This window comes from Notechis scutatus, chromosome Z (assembly GCF_049901735.1).
Source record: "Notechis scutatus isolate UNSWTSFEM ecotype Mainland chromosome Z, rNotScu1.2, whole genome shotgun sequence".
In the NCBI taxonomy this organism is placed as follows: domain Eukaryota; kingdom Metazoa; phylum Chordata; class Lepidosauria; order Squamata; family Elapidae; genus Notechis; species Notechis scutatus.
In genome coordinates, this window is record NC_142025.1 from 115,508,293 (window position 1) to 115,526,262 (window position 17,970).

The window sequence follows — 17,970 nt, forward strand, 5'->3', positions numbered from 1 at the left end:
GAAGAAGCCATTTTTGATGAACAAGTGACTTTGGCTGGGGAAGGAAAGGAGAAAGAAAAAAAGGAAAAAGAGACTTTAAGACCTATAAAAGCAATCAAAAAAGAGAAAAACAAGATGAAAAAGAGATATTATGTTAGAAGACAACAGAAAGGAGGAAAGCAGAGAAAAAGGGAGGTGGAGAGGCAAAGGGGTAAAGAGGACAGAGAGAAGAATAAGTAAGGGAGAAAGGGGACGAGAAGCCTCAATAGTAGACAGCAAGATGTAAAGAAACAAGAGTTTTTTAGAGATAATGGGTAAACTTTATTGATAAAGGGATTCTAAAGGTACATAAGATTGTTTTTTATATTTGTATTTAGAAATAATTTTAGAAAGTTGGAAATAATGTGTAATTTAAAGTGTGATAAAATGTTTAATATAACTTAGTGAAACTTGTCTTAAGAAAAGGGGAACATTTTATGAAATAAGGATTTGAGATATGATGGGGGGGAATAATGGTGGAAAATATAAGTATTCCCAAAAGGCATGTTATTTAATTGAAATGGATAAAATGGTTAAGATATAAAGGAGTTGGAGAGAAAGATACAAATGAATGTCAATATTAATTAGATTGTGTTATTTCAGTGGAAATTTTTTTTGAAAGAGATTTGAAGTAGGAGAAGCAGGAATACCTTAATGAAATAATGATTTAAAATATGTGACGTGGGGGGAATAATTATGGAAAGTAGGTGCTCCCACAAAAGTATGTTAATTAATTGAAAAGTAATGTGCTAAGTGTTTATGATATAAAAGAATATGAATATTAATGAATAGATTAGTATTGGTATTGATAATATTGTATAATTTTAGAATGTACCAAATAGAATCCCAATGTAAGTTAGGTATTTTATATTATTATAAATGTAGGGGAAAGAGGTAAAGGCGTCATACTCCAATTAGTGTACAGGAGAAGCCTTTTTTTTAAAGAAGAAAGATAAATCGATAGCTGGAAATAAACAGACAAAGAATAATAAATATTATGATTTGAATTGAGATGAGATAAATAAAATAAAATTAAGAGAATCTAAGAGAGAGAAGAAGCTATATATAAAATTGAAAATGGTAATAATGATATGGAATGGCATATAAAATGAATATGAATTTGAGTTGGTGTCTGTACAAAGAGTTTTGACCTGGGATTAAGCAACTTTCAGAAAAGATGTTTTTTTTTTATGTTTATATGTTTTGTGTTCTTATGTGTTTATGTTTGAATGAGTTAATAAAACCTTGGAGAAAGGTTAGAAAAGGACAATGGAGAGAAAGATAGAAGAAAATAAAGCAAGTTAGAAAGGGGAAATATGTGATTGTAAGGAAATGTGTTAATGTTGTCAAACTTTCAAATAATTTTTAGAAATTTTTATAAAAAAGGTTTTATGTTTATCTTGTATGTTTTGTATGCTTTTAAAATTAATAAAAAGTTGTTTTTTTTAAAAAAGAAACTAGTGAAGCTGTGAGAAGAAGAAAGAACAGCTAAAACATCATATATAACACAGTGGGAAAATTGACACAAGCTACAGTTCACCTAGTTGATTAACTTGTGGAAAGCCACCACCCTCTCCTAGAATGAAATATTTTGAGGAATATTAAAAAGAAGGCAGGATAAAATATTTCCCCTGAAAGAGAAATATATTTTTAAGGGACACAGAAACTCAAAGTCCCAGCTCCTTGTCCCCAAGCAGATACTGAGCTGGGGCAGCTTTTAGAAATGCAGATTTGGTAATCCATTATTCCCTCCACCAAAGTCTGAACAAAGGCAGAGTGATAGGATTAGCCCCCACTCAAGATCCAAACCAGGACAAAGCCATTAAGCCATAACAAGAATTGCCCAACACACTTTTAGAACACAAGCTTACTCACTGCATCATCTCAGCAGTCCAAACTTCAACCAAACCTGGGAACTCAGACAACCTATAGAACCAGCTATGACCCCTATATAAGCCTTACAACAATCAATAGAATACATGTTCTTGCACAGGAACAGGAAGCTCAAGTGCAAGGCTCAGAGAAGGTATAACCCACTCCCACACTCTCAGCTCCATGTGGTCAGCTGCACCAGAACTCATATGGTTCTGCTTCATCATCTTCTTTTCAATCAGCTTCCAACATTTTGTCTCCAGTGCCTTTTTCCTGGCTTGGAGTTGAACCATATTGATATTTCTTCCAACGAACTGCTACATACTTTTATCTTAACCCTCACCAATCTAAGATGAAATGCACATAGCATTTCAATCACAGATTTTACATAATGTTTCAGTCTCCAAAGCAAAACTAGTTGAGAAGTCATGTATCTCTTCATAGCAGGAAAGTCTAGATTTTGTTCTCTCCTTGGCTTGCTGGCTTGCCTTATTGATTTACTTAATAAAATTTGTTATGGCTGTCAAAATCCAATACATGATTAATACAGCTAAAACCATAAAGCAAAATGAAGCCTAGACTTAAAACAACCACATTAATAAAAACACAACAGAGCCCCCATAAACACAGGGCTGAGAGTAGAGTTAGGTTTTAAAGATTTTAAAGATTTACTGGAACCTCAACAACATAGAACACAGAATAAGAGAATTGGAAGGGACCTCGGAGATTTTCTAGTCCAACTTCCTGCTCAAGCAGGAGACCTAATATCATTTCAGACAAATGGTTGTCTAGCCTATTTTTGAAAGTTTCCAATGATGGAGCACTCACAACTTCTGAAAGCAAGTTGTTACACTGGTTAATTGTTCTCACTATTGGGAAATTACTCCTTAATTCTGGGAAGAAGAATGTAATTATTTGATGAATTCAGTGACTAGGACTGAACCAAATAAAAATTATTTTGGAAATAGTTACTCCAATTATAATACCTTAAAGGTATAAAGGAGAGAACATGAGAGAGAGTTTAGCTTATTTATTTACTCATTCCCCCTTTAATGCATCCTTAGAAATTGAAAGAATAAGTTGGTTCCAGAGGGTGGAGACAGTGACAATGTAGACATACCAACAAAGAAGGATGTTGGCATTCAAAGCTTAAGAGAAAAATATGTTCCAATTTTCTTTTGCAGTAGTCTAAGTTAAAAATGGCATTCCTTTTGAATATCCTTATTTGAAACAATTTCCCCACCCAGTCAAAATCGAATAAGCCAGGTCTCCTGGGCCAATTATAACCACAACAATAAAAAATCTCATGGATTCTTTCTGTCTCTGCTGCAGTGTAATGCTAGTTTGCCTCCTCCTTGTGGTGCACCCTGGATAGCACAGTAGTGTGAACCAAATGACTAGCAACAATTGGCAGCCAGACTATATTGAAGAATTGGCGGTTAATGACAGTTGGCAGCCAGACATCTTTGTAGAACTCCTGACTCTCTAAATACATGGCAACAGATAAACAATGGATATCAGGCCCACAAGACAGATTGGGGACATTGCCATGGGGTCTTGTCTCTACTCCTCAGTGTGACTGTGATGCTCCTCGACAAAATATCTATCACATTGTGTCCAGATGTCATCAAGAGGGCACAGGGTCTGGTTTCTTCAGTGTGGACCACCCTGTCCTTAGATGACTGCGTGGACTGGATGTTGACATTTGAACTACTGTTGGTCCATGTATTTGCAATATGCTAGATAACAAATAAATCTGTCTCAGCTAATCTTTTTTTAAAAAAAAGTTTTATTCAGTTTTCCATATTTTAATGTCTCTTTTTAGTGAACAGCATGATTACAGGTTTCACATATACATACAAATATGACCATGATTACATATTCAATTTTTGTATCCAATTCCTTATCTTAACAGTGCTTTTATACATTTTCTATTTTATTGTATTATTCCAAATATTTATCTCATTATTTAATTCACTTATGATAACTTCATAATCATTATACTTTAGTGCTTTTAACTGTCACATTTGTAACTGTCACATTTCATCTTAAATTCTGATTTAAAAAAAAGACACTTCTATAAATTGGTTTCCTCCCCTGAAATCTCAATATAAGTGTGCCACCTCTAAGTTATAAATTCATTTATTTTCACCCCTTTTAAATCTCGTTAAAACATTTAACATTATTACCTAAAACATTAAACTTAATAATCCCTTTAAAACTACATAGCATATATAAATCAGATTCTGCATGATTTTTCTCCTTTTAAATTTCATTAAATTCCCCCCCCCCCCAAAAAAGGACATATTAATCTACTCATTCAAACAATAAAACAATCCTAAGCCCTAAAATTAATTTCATTTCAGCTGTCTTCTTATATCATTTCATTTATTTCCATATATTTAATACACATATTCCATTAATTATTCCATTCATATTTAAACCAAAAAAGCCAACATTCCAATCTTAAGAATATTTCAATATATCTAATATACTTATTCCATTATTTGTTACAATTATCTCTCTAAATAAAGAGGAAGAGCTTTAGATTCCATTATCCAAAAAATAACAATTCTGTTTTTCCATCTTGTCAGTCTATATGTCCCTATTTTGTAACTATAAATGTATTTATATTACCCCTCAATACCTTGCAGAATCCCCTTTTTATATAATAATCACCCATTATCTCTGTGTCCAGTTAAGGATTTCCCCATTTTTTTACAATTCCCCTATTTATTTATTTCCAAATCCTGTTTCTTGTCCTGTCTTTCCCCCTGTCTTTTCTCCTTTGTTCTTTCACTCCAGTTTTTATCCCTCTCTCTATTTATAGCTTCCTTTCGCCCTTTGAATTTCTGCTGACTCTTTTTCCCTTTTTTAATTTTTCGGATATTCTCCTTTTTATTTAATTTCTTAAATCTCCTGTATTTATTTCCAACTCTTTTCTTCTTTCTTTCAAGAGTTCTTGGTTCTCGATGACCACTAAAGATGGTCTCTTCTATGATTTAAAGTTTATTTCCAACAGCCAACTTTTCTTCCTCTCAAGTTTTTAAGTCGCCGCTAATCCAGTGCCAAATTCATGTCAGAATCAGCAACTAATCCAAAGGCAGAATCTTCCTAATTCTTTCTTTGTTACAATGTTTCAATTTTTCAAACTTCCTGCTTTATTGTATCAATTTCCATGCAATTTCAAGAAACAAGAGTTTTTTAAAAGAAAACAAGTTGAGTTTAACTGAGATGGCACTCTTTATTATGCTAAGTCTTCACCCCCTTTTCTTTTTTCTTCTCTACTATTCAGAGCTTTTTAATCCACAATTTAACAACAAGAAAAAAATCAAATCCAGTTGATATTAAATTTCTTCTTTAACAGTCTATAGTTCAGCTTTATTAGTGCCAATATAAAATCAAAGTATACTTATCCAAGTTGATTATATAGTTCCTTCTCCAGCTTCTACTTTTTGTGGTTTCAAAGCCCCGACGCTATCAAAAGCAATTCACACAATTTTTTTTCTCTTTCTCTTCGCCGCTTAGATCCTTTCTTTTTTTTTTTGAAACAAATTTTATTAATTTTAAAGACAAACAAAGCATCATTAGACATTAAAAACATTAAACCTCTTTCCATTATAAATTCTTACAAGGCAGATAAAACACTGTTTTATACAATATACTTCTAATATATCCCATCATTATTTCTCTTTACTCTTATTCAATTACATTTCTTCTATATTTATCCATTTTATACTCATCATATTCATATTTCCCTCTGCCTTGTTTACAATTATTCTTCTCGCTTCCTCCCAAGTTTTTATTAAATCTCAATCAAACATACACACACAAAACACAAAAACATAAAATTTCTTTTTAAAAAGTAGCTTGGCCCCGGATTACTTAATTGGACTTCAATTAAATTCATGTTCAACTTATATGCCATTACCTATCTTATTTACCCTTCTATATCTTCATTATAACTTCTCCCCGCTTTCCACTCTTCTTAATTCTATTTTATTTATTTCATCTTAATTTAAATCATTATATTTGTATCTGTTGTCCATTCTTTTCCAATTATCCATTTATCTCATTCATATTAAAAAAAAAAAGATTTCTCCTGAAATCACTAATCGAAGTATGATGCCTTTCCATCGCTCCCCTAAATTAACATTTAAGGTAACACCTAGTTCCCTATCTAATTCTGCTTAGTACATTCTACTTACTAAAATAGTAAATCCATAAAGTAATTAAATATATAATTAAACATTAAATCTCATAACATGCCAATTATCTATTGCAAAAACAAATACCATAATAATAAGTTCATACAAACATCCACACAATAATCAATTAAACTCTATACTTAAACTAAATATTTTAAACATTCCTTTTAATATTTTATTAAATCTTAAAATCTATCATTATTAAACCTTTAATGTTTTAATCTTTACTTAAGTCTTATAAAATTCTAATTTTCTATTTCTAATACAAATACTACAATACTATCTTATGTACCTTGCAGAAACATTTTGAAACCAAGTTATGCATTACCCAGTATCCCTAAAAAAAGATTTCTTTTTCACATCTTGTTTTATACCTTTGTGGCTTTTTTTCCCCTTCTTCCTTCCTATCTTATCCCATCTGGTCTTTTTACCCCCCTTCGCTTCCCCTCTCTGTTAATCCTGGGGGTATCTTCCATTTGATTATATCATCCCGTTCCTCCTGCTGTTCACTTCTTTCTCTCTCTCCTGCACAATCTTATTCCAGTCTGATCTTCCCCTTCAGGGTGGCCATTTTAGACCACCGCTTCAGGCGTCTTCGGGAGGGAACAATTGCCAAGCCGGTGAGGGGATTTGTGACTCCCCTCAAACCAGCTGATGGTCTCCCCTTCCTCTGCTACCCCTACGAGGTAGCTTATGCTCTGAATCGAAAGGATTGGGGCTCTCCAATGCTGAAGCACGAACCAAAGCCGTGCACAATCGCGGTCAGTGGTCCGTCTTTGGGGAAGCTCAAAACAGGAAGTCCTGTCTCAGCTAATCTTCTGAGTGTTCTTGAACAAGGACAAAAATACATAAAATGCAAGTAGCACCAGCACTTAGACTTATATACATCTTTACAGTGCTTCACAGCCCTCTCTAAGCAGTTTACAGAGTCAGCATAATATTTTTCCCAACAATTTGGATCTTCATTTTACCTACCTTGGAAGGATGGAAGGCTGAGTCAACCTTGAGCCTGGTGAGATTCGATCTGCCAAATTGCAGGCAGCTGGCAGTCAACAGAAATAGTCTGCAGTACTGCACTCTAACCACTGCACCACCATGGCTCAAGCACAGAAATAAACAAAAACAAACAAAATAAACAAAATAAACAATTGGCATGCATTCGCTGAGAACAAAAATTGTGATTCCATTGCAACTTATCTGAAGGCTATTTCACTTACCAAAAATGTGTTCCTGATAATAAAGTTATTTTATTTTTGAGAAATTACCTAGCCCCGTCCCATTTGTATCAGAAGCACCTAAGAGGCTTCCAGGTTGAAAGAATTAGCTGTTGACATTACTGTTGCCCTGGAGATGTCTCCTTTCATGTTAATCTGTCTACTGAAGTGGTACCTATTTATCTACTAGTGATTACTCGCTTTCAAATTGCTAGGTTAGCAGGAGTTGGAGCGAATGATGGGACTTCATCCCACCACAAAGGAACACTCTGGTCTTGAATGTGAGCTTGCAAATCATGAACCCAGTATCCTAACCACAGGAGCCACCACGATCCTTATTACCTGCCAAGGTTGAAGTTCTTGATGTACAAGTCTGTTTCTTTTCACTAACATTTGCTGGAGGGACCTAAATGAAGACATGGCATGTAAAGCATGTGCCAAAATATAGACAGCATTAAAGATACTGTAGCTGTAACCAGTCATCTGCATTTCAAAAACAGCATCTGGAAGCACCTCCAACTTCTCTACCCCAGTGCATATTTTATTGTGCTCCACTGATTCTTTGGAATTTGAAAGCGTACAGTGAAAGGCTTGTTCCCAAAAATCCTATAGGAAATTGTCCCCTTGTTCTGAGCAGCATTTTAGGTTCTGAAGGTAGGTCTGAAACCCGAGTGGATCATTTGAAGGAACCTCAAACGATATGGTGCCTTGGAATAATTCTGAATCCCAGCTGGTTACAAGGCCCATGATGGTGAAATCAATCTGCGCAGTCACAATCCACAACTTTCCCATTGGTGCATTTTCCTGATGAAAAGAATCAGACTGAAACATTAAAAAATTCAGCCACATAACTGTGAGAATTTCTCCATACACAATAAATATGTTGGCTCTGTTGTCCATGACATATTGATAAGTACTTGAGGATACTTCATTGATTTGGGTTAATGATGGCAAAGGACCTTGGCTTGGGATTCTTTGTATGAAGGCTGAACAGATTCCATTCTGGAAATACAAAGGTTCCAAGATCTTCAAGAAATGATCTCCGCTCTGGTCTCTCAAAACAATGAGTCCAATCCAGGTCCATCCAAAATGCTTCAGTAATTTGACAATTCCTGCATACTGAAGGGCTTCATTTGAAACCATGCGATAAAAGGAAGGAAATCGTGCAGGGTTGTTTTGTTCAGAGGCGAAAGAACCATATGTGAGCTAAAAAAAACACCACACATATATTTACTGTAAGAAACATCTTTCAGTCTTTGTGACTGCCTTTTTAGAGCATGGAGTCTCTGATCATGATTTGAATGTCTTTTGTTCATTCTAAGTAAACAATGCTGGTCTATGGGAAAATGAAATAATTTCTACAAAAAGAATAACAAGAAATTAATCTGTTCGAACGCATTACTCTGCCTTATTTTTTGCTGTTCTTTAATTGTCAAGATCCTTTAAACCACAATAATTTGGCTTCATTTTGAATAGTCAAGAATTTGTTGCCAGTCAAATCTTTCATCCTTTTTTTCTAAGGTATAATGTTGTTCCAAAAATCAATTAAATGCTTATCTATCTCATCTTAATTCATAATCAAATCCCATCTTAATTTATAATCAAAGAAATTATGAATTATAGTGGCATGAGAGTCAGTTAAGGCATAGGATTGCAAACCAGGAGATTATGAGTTCTAGTTCTTCATTTGGCCTGAAGCTAGCTTGATTCAGACAAAATATAGACTAGAAGGGACAAAAATACATTTGAAGAACTTACCTGTGGAATTTTATAAAGGGTTAAGATGTCAGACATGTGGAAGGATATATCAGAGCCAAGTCCACCAATGATGGCCATGAGATTTTTGTGGATGTTGCATGCATAATTGGGGACAAATCTATCAAATTTGAAGAGCAGGTCCAGGGTGGTCTGATAAGTCATCTTCTCATTGTAATAACTATCATAGATGTGGAAACCAAGTGTGACATTGGGCAAGATCTGGGAATTTTGGTTGATCTCATTTACTGCAAATACCAAGCCCAAGACATGTTGATAGAACTTTGTCACTATGCTGAAAGACAGTATTATGTTCAGATTCTACAACCCATTTAACTGTTTTATTTTGTTTTTTATCAGTCTCTGGATCCATTTTACTTGCTACAAACAATCTAAAATTTGAAAAAAAAATCAATAGAAACAAAATGAAGTGTTGTTTATGTCGTTATGGAGATAAGCTGCAAAAATAGCCAGAAAGAGAGGATGAATAGCCCAAAAGATGTATAAGACAGGGAAGAATAGAAAGATCTTAGATGAATTCATGAAAGGTTGTATAACTTTGAAATCAATGTGGAGAATATAAATAGTAGATATGTTGGTATTATTTCAAAGAAATGCTTCAGAAATATTTAGTTTCATTCAAAAAATAAAATACAAGCTCATACACACATACACACACACACACACAATTAGGAAACAAATTTGGATAAGCAAAGCACCCTCCTAGTGAAGCTTTAAAGCAACCATGAGTTGCTCTTGCAGCTGCTTCAAATACTTTTCTTTTGTATGCTTTTTCCGGAGATTCCCCAAACCAAGTACAATAGATAAGCATCCAAACATGCATGCAGAAAGCTAGGGAACTGATCCTTGTTTTTATCCCATCCACAAATCACTTTATATACATAGAGGCGGACTGGTCAAAGAGATAGAATGAGGTTTGAATCAAAAGCAGATGAAAATATTAATGAAACAATTCATTGATTAATGCAAGGGTCTTCAAACTTGGCAAGTTTAAGGCTTTGGACTTCAACTCCCAGAATTCCTGAGCTAACATGACTGGAGGAGGAATTCTTGGAGTTGAAGTCCACAAGTCTTAAAGATGTCAAGTTTGAAGATCCCCTGATGATTAATGAATCAAGAGGAAAGGAAAGATTGAGTTCTGGTTTGCAGCACTTCGGCGGCAGGCAGGAATCTGCGATCGTGCGTGGTTTCTGCCTGGGCTTGTCGCTGGAGCGTCCCAATCCAGTTTGGCTTCTGGGCTAAGCCACCCTGTAGAGGTGGCAAAGAGGGGGGAGGTCCCAGCAGGGTCAAGGAAACCCGCATCTTTCCTCCCCAGTTGGCAAAACTCCCTTTCCCAAAGGTGGTAAGAGCGGCGGTCAGAAATGGTCTCCTCAAAGAAGCACTCAGCCAGAAAAGAAAGTGCAGGAGGAAGTTAAGAAGTGAAAGTTTTGGCTGACCGGAATAAGAAGCAACAACTAAGGTATCCTGGAATTTAAATTTTTAAAAAAGATACATCGTTCCCAAGGAAGATTTGGAAGCAGCGAATGAAAGTGAAAAGGGAAAGTTTTTTTTTTCACTCTCCTTCCTAACGTTGACAGCGAATAGAAATGAATGAGAAATCGGAAAAACCCTCTTTGGCATCAATAGGTAATTAAACTGGATAATTATATGTCAAGGGGATAATAAGGATTTCTGAACACTAAAAAAAAATATTTTTTTCTTACTGTAAGTGGGAAGGGAGAGGAAAAGAATAAGAGCAGGATTCGGAAGGAGGAGACTGCCTAGAATTTAAAAGAATCTGATTAAATCCTAACAAGACTTCTAAAAGATACATTTTAACTGGAATTTTGTAACTAAACGGTAACCCCAGGAAGAGAAAGTGAAAAAAAAAAGAAAGTGTCAAAAGAAACAGCTTGTGTGTATTTGGATTGCTTGGTGACTTTGGCACTTTTGGAAATTATATTTGAATGACTAAAAACACTTGGGTGGTTGTTTGAATTTTTTTTTTTATAATGGCATTACTTGTGGATGAACTGAAAATGGAATTTAAAAAATACAAAGAAAAGGAACAAGAAGGGAAGGGCTCTCTTGGCTCTCTTTTTCAATTCTTAGAAATAGCGATCTGTACCTACGAGAAACTACAAGAAAGGACTGTGCAACAAGAAGATTGGGACAAAGAAGAAGCCATCTTTAATGAACAATTAACTTTACTTGGGGAAGAAAGGGGAAAGGAGGGAAAGAAAATAGAGACTTTAAGATCTAAAAAAACCACCAAAAAAGGGCAAAAAAGGTGAAAAGTGGATATAATGTTAGAAAGGAACAGAAAGGGGGAATACAGAAGAGGGAAATGGAGGTGGAGAGACAAGGGGGTAAAAAGGGGAGAGAGAAGAAGCAAGAGAGGAAGAAAGGGAAGAGAAGTTTAAAAGGTGTGGAGCAAGATGTAAAGAAACAGGACTTATTTAGAGATAATGGGTAAAAACTTAACTGAAAAAGTGATTCTGCAAAGGTACATAAGATTGTATTGTTATATTTGTATTAGAAATAATGTTAGAAAATTGGAAACAACATGTGATTAAAAAGTGGGATAAAATACTCAGTGTAATTCAGTGAAACTTTTGTGAACAAAAGAAAGGAAATGAAATAAATGAGATAATTGAATTAGGAAGGAATGGGAACATTTTAATGACACAATGTTTTAAAATACAAGTGAAGTGGGGGGGAAATAATTATGGAAAGTTTATAAGTGTTCCCATAGAAGTATGATACTTATTTGAAAAGTAATATGTAAAATGTTTAAGATTTAAATGAATATTAATATTAATGATAGATTTGAATTGGTATGGATTGTTGTTTTAATTATATTATATATTTATAACTTTTTCTCTTTTTAAAATGTAGTGTGTAACATTAGAATGTACTAAGCAGAATCCAAATGGAAGTTATGTATTATACTAAGTGTTATAAATTTAGGGGAAAAAGATAAAGGCGTCATACTCCAATCAGTGATTACAGGAGAAATTATGTTTAATGAGAAAAGATAATAGACAGCTGGAAACAGGACAGACAAAGAATATAAGTATAATGATCTGAACTGAGATAAATAAAATAAAACTAAGAAAGTTAAAAGAGGGGAGAAGTTATATAGAAAATGTAGAATGGCAATAAGATATGGAATGGTATATAAAATAAAAAAAATTTTTTTTTTTTTTTTTTTAAAAAAAATAAACCAGAGCAAACTTTTTTAAAAAAAATATATTTTTTTTTTTTTTTTTTTTTTTTTTTTTTTTTTTTTTTTTAAATTATTTAAAATTTTTTTAAAAAAAAAAAAAAAAAAAAAAAAAAAAATAGTTCTGTTTGGAAGAAATGGATGAGATCCTCAAAAAGAGATATTTTTAACATGGAACAGGTTTTTTTTAAAAAAAATATATTAAGTTGTTAATTGAAAGATGAAAGCCTGTTAGGTGTAGGGATTAAGGAATCAGGCTGGAATCCAGCCATTTTAAGAGTTCTAGCTTTGTCTGGAGCATGAAGTCAGATATGGGTGACCTTGTGCCAGTTACTGTTGCTCAGTTCTAGGAAGAAGGCAAGGACAAATCACTTCAGAAAATGCTGCCAAGAAAATTGCAGGGAGTAGTCCAGGCAGTTGTCAGGAATGAACACTGACTTGACAGTGCAACTCTTCATGATAAACTTTTGTAAAGTATCTTGCCTTGTGTAGAACTTGCATCTTTATACTATACTATACTATACTATATATATACTATACTATACTATACTATACTATACTATACTATACTATACTATACTATACTATACTATACTATACTATTATATTATATTATATTATATTATATTATATTATATTATATTATATTATATTATATTATATTATATTATATTATATTATATTATATTATATTATATTATATTATATTATATTATATTATATTATATATTTATTATATTATATTATATTATATTATATTATATATTATTATATTATATTATATTATATTATATTATATTATATTATATTATATTATATTATATTATATTATATTATATTATATTATATTATATTATATTATATTATATTATATTATATTATATTATATTATATTATATTATATTATATTATATTATATTATATTATATTATATTATATTATATTTATTATGTTTATTATATTACATTATATTTATTACATTACATTATACATTATATTAGTAGTATATTCATACTACCAAACCGCAACAAAAGAATAATATCTCTACCAATTACCTCCCAGACTCATGCACATGTTTCAGATGTCTTGAAACCATCAATGAAACCAAAATTAACATCAAATGCCACCTATGTGACAATCAAGCCCACCCAGCCTGCTTAAACACAAACAAAAGCCTAGCTGTTATCATTAAAAAATCAGATACATTCTTTTGTCTATGTCCATCATGTTTTCCTAAGCTAAACAAACTGAGTACCCTGCCTGACAGAGTTGAAAGCATAGAATCACTCATTCAATCAATAGAATAATGCTTAGCAACACATTTTGAAACAACTATACAAGCAAGCATAATCTCTCTTGAAAAAAAAATACAGCACAGATAAGTGATTACCTATCAGCTCAAAATCAATTCCCACAACTAGCACAACCACTACCTCAACTACAATCACAATTACAACCAAAAATAACCACCAAAACACAGCCACACACAATTACTATCTCATCAAATAATTCCACAAATAATATCCCCTTACTCATCAGAGACATCATGGAACGTGATCAGAAACATCCAAATGCCATCTTATTTGGTCTTGAAGATACCAGCGAATCAGACGACATCACCAAAGTTCATGATATCATAAGCAACTCAAATACAACAAACATATCTCCTGAAGATATCATTGAAATAACCAGAGATGGCCCTGGGTACAAATACAATGATGGCTCTGTGGCCCCAAGATTTTGTACAGTTGTTTGCAAAAATGAGTCCAGCAAATGTATATTCATTCATACAATAAATGCCATTGCAAAATCCAATCCCACGCATAAAAAACTTCGCTCAAGACCAGACTTATCCATGCTGCAAAGAATCCGCTCCTGTGAACTCCGTGCAGAACTCAAAAACCATCTAGACAATGGAGAAAAGGATCTGTACATTGACTACCATGCTGATTGCATCAAAAGAAAGCCACACAACCCACAACTCTGCATCCAACCCCACCCCATCCAATCAAACACCACTCAGAATTAGGCATGCATGCCCCTAACTACCTCTATTCCAACCACAACTGGCCTTAAATGCAAGCTACTCAATGCAAGAAGCCTTGTAAATAAAATACCTGAATTTCTCCTCTTACTAAATATGGCTAAATTCGACATTATATTTGTCTGTGAAACATGGCTCAACGCATCTCTCCCTGACTCCATTACCACAGTAATAGATCATCATGTTACCAATCAGATCATGAAATCCATAGAGGAGGTGGTGTTGCTATCTTCTATAAAAAGTCCCTACATCTAAAAAACATCCAAGTTACCCAGGAGCTTGTTCTTCCTGAGACTATCGTCTGTGAACTGTCCTTAAATATCACATTTCAGTTCTTACTATGTTACAGAGCCCCTGATTATGACATGAACATACAAACAAGCTAATATACTACTAACATGGGCAGCATCCTGCCCACACACTTTTATCTTTCTTGGTGACTTCAATCTACCTCATATTAACTAGAGCCTTAATGAATGTACAACTGAACCCACACATGCAACCTTCTACAATGCTGTAACAAATCTGGGACTAGAACAACTAGTAACCAACAACACTAGACTTAACAACTGCCTCGATCTCATCTGCTGCAATAGTTTGAATTCAATTTATTGAATACAAATTAAAGAACACTTTTCCAACAGTGACCACAACACTATTGACTTTTGTCTCAACATACATCCACACAAAAATCATCACAATGACGGAATCCCCAATTATAACTTCAAAAAAGGCAACTATGATCTAATAAACAATAATCTCTCATCCCTTCATTGGCAATTTCTATTCACTGGATGCAATACTGTAGAAGACCATTACAACATATTTTTACTTGAAATCAAAAGAGTCATCAAACTATATGTACCAACAACAACTCCCAAAACCAGAAAAAAACAAATTACGCATAACAATAAGGAAGCTTCAATCCAAAAATAAATCACTTTGGCAGAAAAACAAATCTGGTCACGTTGCCAACTTCAAAAGCAGATACAAAAATTTATGCCACCAGATAAAGACTGAATGCACCAATTATCATATTAAGGAAGAGGAAAACCTTCTACGCACCAATTCCACCCGCACTTTCTACAATTTTGTAAACAACAAACTAAAAGACTCAACGTCCATCCCACCGCTGAAAGGACCTAATGGTAAAGACTGCAACAACGACACTATTAAAGCAAACCTCTTTAACACATTCTTTGGCTCAGTATTTGTAAACAGCAATGGATCAGTATTTCCTAGTCGAACCACAGACAACTACAATGATCTAATACATATCAATTTTACAGAAGACAATGTTGAAAAAGCACTATGCAATCTAAAACCATCTCTATCTATTGGACCAGACAGAATATGTGCCTACTTGTTAAAAAAGCTATCCACTGCCATAGCCGAACCTCTAAGCAATCTTTGAAAAATCTTTCAGGACCAGCTCCTTGCCAAAACTATGGTCACAAGCCACGGTCATCCCCATCTTCAAAAAGGGAGACCCCAGTCTAGTTGAAAATTACAGACCAATCTCTTTATGCTGCGTCACCTGTAAAGTCATGGAATCAATTATTAACCAATCCATTATCCTCCACTTAGAGACAAACAACCTACTCTCTAATAAACAATTTGGTTTCAGAAAAAAACTATCCTGCAATCTGCAAGTCTTACACTGCAAAAACATATGGACTACACAACTCGATCAGGGCAAAGCAATAGACGCAATCTACATAGACTTCTGTAAAGCTTTCGATTCAGTGGTACACGACAAACTACTACTAAAACTAAGATCTTATGGTATCTCTGGACACCTGCATAACTGGATAGAAGCATTCCTGTCAAACAGAAAACAAATGGTCAAAATTGGGAGTGTCCTATCAAATTCTGTACTTGTCAACAGTGGTGTCCCCCAAGGCAGTGTTTTAGGACCAACACTCTTCATACTCTACATAAATGACCTCTGTGATCATATCAAGAGCAACTGCGTTCTCTTCGCTGATGATGTAAAGCTATTCAACACCACAGAAAATACTGCTACCCTTCAAAAAGACCTCAACTATGTATCAGAATGGTCAAACAAATGGCAACTTCAACTCTCAACAAATAAATACTCTATCTTACATATTGGCAAAAAAAATAAGAAAATAAAATACAGACTGAATAGTCAAGACCTTGTTGATGATCCAAACTCTGTCAAGGATCTTGGAGTACTCATCTCTGATGATCTAAGTGCTAGTTCCCATTGTAACTACATAGCCAAAAAGGCGTTAAGAGTTGTTAACCTTATCTTACATAACTTTTTCTCTGGTAATATTACCCTACTAACTAGAGCATACAAAACATTTGCTAGACCAATACTCGAATACAGCTCATCAGTCTGGAACCCACGTTACGTATCTGATATTAACACAGTTGAGAAAGTCCAGAAATATTTCACAGGAAGAGTTCTCCACTCCTTTACTCATTGTAGAATATCTTATGCCACCAGACTTGAAATTCTAGACCTAGAAAACCTAGAACTATGCCACCTCTGGCCTGATCTAAATATAGCATATAAAATCATACATTGCAATGTCCTACCTGCAAATGAATACTTCAGCTTCAATCATAACAATACAAGAGATCCAAACTCAAGGTTAATTGCACCAAACTTGATTGCAGGAAGTACAACTTCAGCAACAGAGTGGTCAATGTCTGGAATACTCTACCTGACTCTGTGGTTTCTTCCCCAAACCCCAAAAACTTTCACCTTAGACTTTCTACTATTGACCTCAACTCTTTCCTAAGAGATGTGGGGGGGGTGCATTAGTGTACCAATGTTCCTACCATCCCTGTCCTATTGTTTCTTTTTATTTTTCTTATATGTATACATGTATTCATAACTATGTTTTTATTTATACCTATTATCTTGTAAGCAATTGACAAACCAAATAAAATAAAAAATAAAATAAATAATCACCCTGACTTCTCTTCCTCTCTTCACAGAGCTTCATCCAATGCAATTCCTTCAGCCAGTTCATTGCATTTGATAAAGTTCGTTGCACCTCTTGAAAGTTGATATCTTTCAGGATAATTTGTTACTTGTACAAGGTGCTACCAGTTACTTTCTGAGTGCCCACATGGTTCTCCTTATACAATGTGTCAAAGAGAGAGGAGAGAAGTTTAAAGAACAGACGAAAATATGTAGGGAGGTAGTAGAAACAAGAATGGTTTGTACAGATTAAAAAAAGGTATGCCAGAAGTATGGTGAATGTAATAAACTATTGTTTTATTATAAGCAGAAACTAATTTTAAATGGACGAGAAGCAAAATGTTTTCAAGAGAAAAAAAACCAAGAAAATCTAGTTGTGGTTTGGAAACGCAGCTTTGGACAACCAATCTTTAGAAGAGTTTTATAGCTCCCACTGCCTTAAGAAAGTTCAAAATATTCTTAAAGATCCACCTCATCCTGGGCACCCTTTTTAAAAACTATTACCATCTGGCAGATGGTTCAGGACAATAAAGACAAGGACAAATAAGCTGAAAAACAGCTTCTATCCCAGAGCAGTAACTATATTGAATTCTATTGTATAGTGCAATATTAATGCAATATCAGGGGTTTTCAATTCAATTACATAGAATGTGAAGGATGTGCTTTTGCTTTAT

The 17,970-nt window shown here is 34.0% G+C and overlaps 1 pseudogene; it reads right to left on the minus strand.

Moving 5' to 3' along the window:
* Nucleotides 1-7,606: 7,606 nt before the first annotated feature.
* On the minus strand, nt 7,607-8,455 carry LOC148129158 (vomeronasal type-2 receptor 116-like; annotated as a pseudogene).
* Between the last annotated feature and the right edge of the window lie 9,515 nt (nt 8,456-17,970).